Source organism: Vombatus ursinus, unplaced genomic scaffold, assembly GCF_900497805.2.
Source record: "Vombatus ursinus unplaced genomic scaffold, bare-nosed wombat genome assembly UNPS02014798.1, whole genome shotgun sequence".
Lineage (NCBI taxonomy): Eukaryota > Metazoa > Chordata > Mammalia > Diprotodontia > Vombatidae > Vombatus > Vombatus ursinus.
The window spans coordinates 66,253,187-66,262,307 of record NW_020954576.1 but is presented as its reverse complement, the minus strand read 5'-3'; positions in this window follow the sequence as shown (position 1 = coordinate 66,262,307).

Below are 9,121 nucleotides of genomic sequence, written 5' to 3'. Positions count from 1 at the left end.
TTGAGGGCAGAGGAACTAGCAACTGGGGTATAAGGAAAGGCTTCACGTAGGAGTCAGCACTTAAACTGAGCTTTGAAAGATTCTAGGGATAAGAGACAAAAGTGAGAAAATAGTCCATTACAGAAGAAAAAAAAGGAAATTTCAACTAAATGGAAGGAAGACACAAGTTCTCCTTGGAGAAGCAAGCATACTACTTGGCAGAGTTGATTTCAATGTGCTCCCAAAGGCAATAAAAAATATACTTTCTCACTTAACCCCAATTGCCTCACTAAAAAAAAAAAATGTACTTTCATGGGATATTTGGTAATATTGTTTTGCAATACTCATGATAACAAGCAAAAGGAGTACCATGGAGATAATTGTAAATCATAGACCAACTGAAAGGCAGTATGACTGGTAGGGTGGTGAACTTGAAGTAAGGAAGACTTGGATTCAAGTCCTGCATATCGTACTTACTCTATAGGCCCAGGCAACTCTCTAAGACCATATATATTACAGAAGAGTTGCCTAGAACTCTATCTGCTAAACTATACTGTAGGCAGGGTAGAGTCAGCCTTTGGAATATGGAAGATGAGAGTTCTGACACATACTAGCTGTGTGACCCTGGGTAAATCAGTGCCTCAGGTAACTTTCTAGGACTATAAGTTGCAGAACAGTTTTTTCTCTTCATTGGTAGAACATTCCTTACTGGAACTCCCTACTATGATAAAACCACAAGTCCAGATTAAAAAAAATTTTTTTACTGTCTCTCAAACAGTATAAGACGCATAAATTCACTGGATTTGGTAATCTTGCTTTGCGGAATCTACAATGAGTATAAGCAAAAGGACAATCGTTGTAGTCATGAGGACTTCAAAGCAAAATTACCAAATGTTCTATTATTCTTTGTGTTGTAACAAAGAAACTAGGAGGAGGGCATAAATTGGGGAGACGCTGAACAAATTATCACACAAGTGTAATATATTTATTGCACTATAAGAAATGGCAAAATGGATGGTTTCAGACAAGACATATAAGAGGGAAGTAAGCACAGCTAGGAGAATAATTTATACAGATTTGAAAGACTGAAGAACTCTAATCAATGAAATTATGTAACATGATTCCATAAGTCTGATGATGAATGATGCTACCCACCTCCTGAAAGAGAGTAATGGATTCAGGATACAGAATCAGACATATATTTTTAAAAACAGTCCATGTGGGAAGTTATTTGCCTTGACTATGTATATTTGTTACAAAGGCTTTGTTTTCCTTTTCTTTTCATTCTTTCCTTTTTTTCAATTGGGGGTGGGGCAGGACAGAAAGAAGGATTATAGATAATATATAGCCAAAGAAAAAGAAAAATATAGGCTTTGAAGTATTTTTTTATGTGCTCAAGAGAGATCAGCAAAAAGGTTAGAAAGAATCACAGACAAGCAGGGCAGATTTGAAAGTTACATTTGGATTTCTCATGTATTAAATATAGAAAAGCAATTAAATAAAGAAAAGGAAGCTGTATATAATAGAAATCCACAGTTTTATGTACAATCCTCTTGTTCTATTCTACTATGTTATGGAATCCTAATAAAGCTGCCCCTAGACTCAATACAGTCACTGCCCCTAGCTAGCCGCTGCCCCTAGATCCAATTCACATATTTGAACATGTGTGTCTTTGTACTCAACCACAATCACCTTATCCATTTTAGCTCAAGACAGGACCACAATACCTAACTAATCGATCTTGAATAGAAGCACAAAAGATAAAAGAGATAATTTTGATTACTTAAAATTTTAGAAAGTTTTTATACTAACAATGCCAATGTGGTTAAAGTTACAAGAAAAACAGTTAACTGGGAAAAAAATTTTGTATTAAGTTTCTCTGATATAGTTCTCATTTGCAAAATATGAAAGGAATTGTTTCAAATTTATGAGAATAGTCAATCTCCAACTGACAAATGGTCAAAGAATATGAACAGGCAGCTTTCAAAAGAAGAAATCCCAGCTACCAATAGTCATAGGAAAAAATGATCCAAATCACTAATAATTTGAGAAATGCAAATTAAAATAACTCATACCCATCAGATTGGCAAAGATAATCAATATACTTTAAAAGAGATGTTGTCCAGTCTTCTGGACTTTCAAATGGAAAGATTTATCCAGATTCAAATGAATCATATTAAACATAATCCTACCCAACCTTTCACTTTACAGACAAAAAACTAAATGACTTGTTTAAGGTCACACAGGGAGCGTAGACATGACTTTCGAATTGATAGTTTATAACTCTGAAATAAATGCTCTTTAATATTTTTAAGCCACTTTAGGTATAAAACTCTGCTCAGTTCCTTCCTCCCCCCTTTCTTCCAATGCTGGAAGTTCTCTTAGTGAAAAGATTACACACACACAGTTTTACAGCTATTTATCCTACTCTGTTTCATCTCTCCAACTAGATTTTGGCTCTCTTATGAATGACTGAATGAAATTAATTAAAAAACAAGTACTTATTATATGCTGAGCAGTGAACTAAGGGTTGGAGATAAAAATACAAAAACAAAGATAATTTCTGTGTCAAGGAATTTACACTCTACTTTTTAAGTATTTATTTTATGTTATTTCTTCCTCTCACTTCCCTCCCACCAACTGAACAATTAAAAAAAAAGAAAAAGAAAACCCTCAAAACAAATATACATAGCCCAACAAAACTGGACATGTTGGCCATGTTCAAAAATATATGTCTAATTTTGTGTTTTTCCTATGACCTCTCTGGTAGAGGGTGCATAGTGAGCTTGCATTCTAACAAGCACAAACGGAGAATGGTGGTCTCTTTCATTCATCTTTGTCTCTTTCCACAGTGCCTAGCACAGTATCTTGCATACAGTAGTTGTTTTTTTAAATGGGTTTACTTGAATTGCTGAAAAGAGAGAAAGACTTGCTATTCTCAGAAAGACTCAGGGGAAAAGAATATGACCATAAAAAATGAGGAGTAAATAATTTAAAGTGTCATATCATTGCCCTCAAAACTAACTCACACAAAATGAAAAATTCAGCATCTATTTCCCAAGCATTTTGTCTTCTAGCATGTTGCAGAGGATCAATAAATATTAGTGATGATTATATTGTTGAAACTGTCCCAGCCCGTGTCTTTTCTCCGGCTAAATTTAGGGTCACGTGTAAATATTACGCTAGCGAAGTTTTATGTTTCTCAAAAAGCAAAAGGGGGGGGGAAAAGATGATAGAAAAAGTTAAAAAAAAAAAACGAGAGGGAAGTGAACTTGCCTGATGTTCCTTTTTGGCTTCAGCTTTCACTTGTTATTCAATTTAAGCGTTGCCATTACTTTTCATTGGTAGCCAGGAGACATTCCTAGAATCAAGGCACTCTATCTCTCCCCCACACACAGAGGCAAGGACTGACAAGTTAAAATTTTTTTTTCTAAATGACTTCTCTATGCAGAGATTGCTTTTTTTTTTTTGACCTGAATTGCAGCTGAATCATGTAAGAGAGGATGTTGTTCAGGTGAATTACAGAATATTAAACCTAGAAGGGGCCTCAGAGACCACCTAGCCCAACCTTCTCATTTTAGCGATGGAGAAACCCAGACCCGCAAAGGTAAAGCCATTTGTCCACAGTTAATATGTGGCAGAACTGGGGCCGCTGCTGAAGTGTTCTTGCTAATAAGAACTACTTTAAAGTTTGAGTCGTCTGGAAAATGTAACATGTAAATACCCAGCAGGTGTGCCCCATCGTTGACAGAGTCAGCTCTGAGTCCAAGACTAGAGGAGCATATAGATGCTTGAAGGTTTATTAGTTACATTCTTGGCTTATATAAAATGTGTCAGGACATGCTCTTGTCACTGGTATTTGGAAGAGACATGGTGATAGAAACTAGCTCTGGGGTACTGAAGGAAACTTGAGAGTAAGAGTCAATGAGTGTGTGTGGAGATCAGTGATATAATGACTAGAAAAATAGAGTAATAGTTAGTTTGGAATTTGTAAGGCAATTCTTGTAGTTGTTAGTTATGTCCTGGGCTCATTTAATATATATTCAGAGTTTGGGAGCCCCAGTAGGTTGTACACAGGGAGTCATTTATAAGAACTGTCTACACACAGGATGGCAAGAGCAAAGAAGTATCTGGAAACTTAGAGCCCAGTGGTCATATAGGAAGGTCAGAATATGTGAAGTCTGGAGTCAGTAGCTCCAGTAGGCACATGAAGACTCTGTGAGAGAGTGACTGTGTTGCTGGGGTTAGATGACATTCTTGTTCCTGGTATTCCCCACACATCGATACAAATTTGAAAGAGCAATGATCAAAGGCTATTAATTAGATTTGTTCTCAAATCAGTTTTTTGAATTGGTATTTTCTGATATCTCTGTATTTTCCAAAAGGGATAAAAGAGGACCTTGGGAGGATGTAAGTGAATGCAGAATTCAAGGTATGAGTGCAAATGGGTATGTATTCCTTTTGCCTCTAGATCCCATAGACCAAACAGCAAGATAAAGGCACCAAACTAAATAAGAATTATATATATATGTATATATATATATTATATATATTATATATATGTATATATCAAAGCAATGATAGAATATAAAGGAGAGAGCTGAGAAATGAAGAGCTGGTTAAGAAGATAGTGTCTGAGAACATGTTTTGGACTTCTGGACCATTGCTTAAAATGTAGGAGTGATAGACCCTTGATCAGGGATGGAGTACACCTAATAAGAGCTGCTTAAATGTATTTAGACTAGAGAGAGATGAAGCTGTGATGTGTTACTGATGGAATGTGAAACAGAAACCATCAGCCTTATCTGACTTTTCTATCCTACACAGTCCTTGATATTAGCATGCGTTATGATGGTATGAGATTAAAAGAATTTCCTCACCATGGCATCTCAACATGACAGATGACAGTTGAATTCAGAGAGGCAGAAGAAACAAGAGGAAAAAGAAAAGCAAAGAATAGAAGTGTGAAAACAGAAGAGCGCTAAGAACTACTGAAGAACAGATTTGATCTTAGTTCACTCTTGTTACATTCATCATTTTTTCTAGTACAGTATAATCCCACTACATTTACATACCAAAACTCAGCTATTCCCCAAGTGATGCATTTTCTCATAGAAAAAATGTTATAAGTGGCAGTTGGGTTCCTCAACCGGCCTATGAAAGCCCACCTAACCCATAACATAGTTGAAAAAACTTTAGTAATTAATATGTATGTATAGCACTTTCACTTATACATACATTATTTCTTTTGATCTTCGGAAAAATCTTGTGAATTACCCCCATTTTACAGATGAGAAAACGGAGGTTGACAGATGTAAAGTGACTTTTTCAGGGCCAGATAGCTAGTGTCACTTAAACCAAGATTCTTCTGCATGCAAGTCAAACGCTCTATTTACTCCATTGCATTGTCTCCCTATACATTTGTAATGAAAGAAGCAGAAAATATCATAGCAAATAAGTACTTCAAATACCAGTAGGGAAACCTGTACACCTTATTAATTGGTCTTAGTTTCTCTAATGTACTTTTACCTCATATAATATTTACCACCCAACACTTTAGGATGCTCTGGGCTATAAACCAAAGCTGTTTGTTTTCTTTTTCCTCTTCTGTGGATTGGCAGCTAGGTGGTGTAGTGTGCTGGGCCTTGAGTCAGGAAAACCTGAGTTCAAATCCTGCCTCAGACACTAGCTGCGTGACTCTGGGCAAGTCACTTAATCTCTCTTTGCTTCAGTTTCCTCAACTGTAAAATACACAGCCCCTACTTTGTAGAGTGGTTGTGAGGAATAAATGAGATAATATTAGTTAAGCACTTAGCATAGTGCCTGACTATGCGAAAGCTTACTCCTTTCTCTTCCCTCCCGCCTACCCACTCCTAGATTATTTGACCAATCTCTTCTGAGTGGCTATAAATCTCACTGAGGAGGTGCTACAGTATTCTGGAGCTTGATGCAATCAGCAAAATGTCATCAACAGACAGATACCTGGAGTATCTGACCACCTCTAGAAAATCTGTATTCCACTTGGACTCTGAAAATCTACCTCAACCAAACCTACGTCAGACTGCATGAGCTCAAATCTCCCTGTTTTATGCCTTGTTTATATAGATGATTAGAGGAATGCTAATACAACTAGGTCCACATTAGCATGAATAATGAATCCTATGAAGTAGTTGCTTTATTCAACTCTGCACTGGTAGTGAGAATAAGTTTTAGTACTTTAATAAGATAGTAGGAATAAGTTTGTCAACTTAGCATAACTAATTCTATTTTGTTTTAAGCCTCTATTTGGTGACTGAGCTGTTTTGAATAAGTTGTTTTTTCATTAACAGTTAAGTATCTGTGTGGTTTGTCTTCGTGAGCAACATGTGTGTTTTCTTAAATAACTGATAAATATATATGGAACCTCTAATAAGACAGACCATCAAGAGAAAAATATTACAAACAACTTTATCTATAATTCTGAAGTAAACTATCAATCAAATTATGTTGTAAACAACGTCAGAGAACTCTTTAACGGATAAAAATCCCACCTGAGGATCATCCCCCCCACACACACATCATGAGGGACGGTACTGATTGATGCAGACTTGCCATATGACCACCTTGGAGGGAGACACATGACTTCTGGCTAGGCAGAGAGCAAACCTTGTCTTGAGTCCAGTATGAATAAAACTTTAAGAATCAGCAGAATTGCCAAAAGACTCATGCTGGAAAATGCTATCCACATCCAGAGAAAGAATGGTGGAATCTGAATGCAGATCAAAGCATACTTTTCCTCTCTTTTTTTTTGTTTGTTTTTCTTTCTCGTGGTTTTCCCCTCTTGTTCTGATTCTTTTTTCACAACATGACTAATGTGGAAATAGTTTTAATATGATTATACATGCATAGCCTATATAAGATTGTATGCCATTTGGGGGAGGGGAAAGGGGGGAAATTGAAAACTCAAAATCTTATAAAAGTGAAAAAATTAATTAATTAATTAGTTTTTTAAAAAAAGTTTCTGCAGAATTGGCAAGAGCAGGAGAAAGGAGAGCTGCACCTTTTGGGACTTTTTTTCGAATCTCTCCAAGCTCTTTCAGTACTACAGTGCTTCAGCCACTTTTGGCTTACAGCTTCAAGAGAAGATGAGGATAATGCCAACACTGCTTCAGATTGCTGAAGGGAGAATAAGACTCTGGGAAGAAGCAGCCAAGACATGAGAGGAGCTGGCAGTCTCTATCATCTCCCTAACTCTTCTGCTTGCTACACTAGAGACTTTGGTGAATTTCCCCTTGGGTAAGATCGGGCACTTGCTCTCTCTGTTGGACTGAGTTATAGTGCTCTCAGTTAGATTTCTTTTACTCTGCATTGTGTGGTATATATTGTCCTATGTGTACTTTCTCTGATTTATGTTTTGCTATCAATTTGGATAAATGGTTTTCTTTGCTTAAAAAAAAATCTAATTGGTGGTTGATTCTTAGAAGAGGGTGCATGCTTTGATTGAAAAAGTCTGATTTCATTCTTTGAAGATGTTTCCTTCACACTACTTAGCATAGGTAATAGCAAACCTGTTAACACATTCGCCCATACTTTACAACACTTTGTATTTCCATTGCACTGGAACCAATTACCATAGTTTACATAATTATAACTTCTAATAGTGCAAATTAGAATACATTTGGCTACTTCACAATATTAATTATTCATATAATCTGAGTCTATCTGTAAAGTTATCTCTACGGTTGTACTTACTGAACAATCTTACCATGTGTTCTCCTGAGTAATTTTTTTTTTGGGTGAACAATAAAGAATAGACATAGCAGGATATATACTTCCCACATTTCAATCAATTGTGTGACCAAAAATTGTGGGGAGAAGTGATGTAGTATACATAAAGAACTGGCCTTAGAACCATGAAAACTTGGGTTCAAGTTCCACCTCCAATACTTACAGACTTTGTGACCCTGGGTAGGTCATTTAACCTCTCAGGCCTGCAGCTAACTCTCAAAGACTATAAGTTGCAGAGAAAAGGTGCTTATCTGTTGGAGAAAAAGGAGTTTCCTCATCTGGGGAGTTCCCTATATACCAATGAAACCACCAATCTAGTCCTTATACTCCAAAGATAATTTTTTTTTTGTAATCCATAAACACTTTAGACTCAAGTTGTCTGTGTTTGATTGAGGATAACACTGACTGATGGAGCTTTCTTGTTTCTTATGAAAGTTTTCCTGTTCCCTTCTCATATTTTCATCAAAGATACTCTTGATACATCTGTAGGTCATTTTTCTAAAAATGTTATAAAGATTAAAAAGGAGGCATTGGAGTCAGTGGTTACTGATGTATTCTTCATTGCCTTTTGGGAGCAACAAAGCTGACCATGATTTTTTTAATCAATTGCTCTCTTCCCTTTTTGAGATTTTGTAAAAATCAGTCCTCTGATGGTTTCAAAGTTGCAACACACTCAAAACGGATTTTTCCATGAGAACTTGATCTTGTTTAGCAGCTCTTCCCAACCTCTTCTTCTTCTGGAGGCAGATACGTTTTTAGTGGCTCACTTTCCAGGTAAAAGGTAAAAGGTAACTAGAGACAGACTGATGATGGTTGGCTGTCGCAGGTCATGTGACAAACAAGAGAGAGTGCGCAGTGGTGGGCCGCCTGAAATCCTTTGGTGGGCCACAAGTGGCCTGTGGGCCGTATGTTGTGCAGGCCTGCATTAGACACTGGAAATATTAGAATGCAAACATGGTGGTTGTCCTGTCATTGATAATGAGCATAGATCACTACAGAAATGTTGACAAAATTGTTCCATTTTCTTTATCTGTTACTCTGTCCAACTTCATCCATAAATACTCCTGGGATGATCTGACTTACTGGTGCTCATGCGAAGCTTTCTGCTAAAATTTCCCCCCTCTATTATTTTTTGTTGTTTTATGAGGTATCATTGTTTCTAACCTTCCACAATTCTTCTTTGTAATTTTTTACAAGTAAGTCTCATATTCAGTATTTGACTATAACATCTCTCTTTGTCAAAGACATAAAGCATTTTTGGACTACAGTAATTTCAGGGCTCTTTTGACCTCTTTATTGTGGTGACAGCTTTACATTTATATCCAGTACTCAGCATAGTGCCAGACACACAGTAGAAAACTAATAAATTCTTACT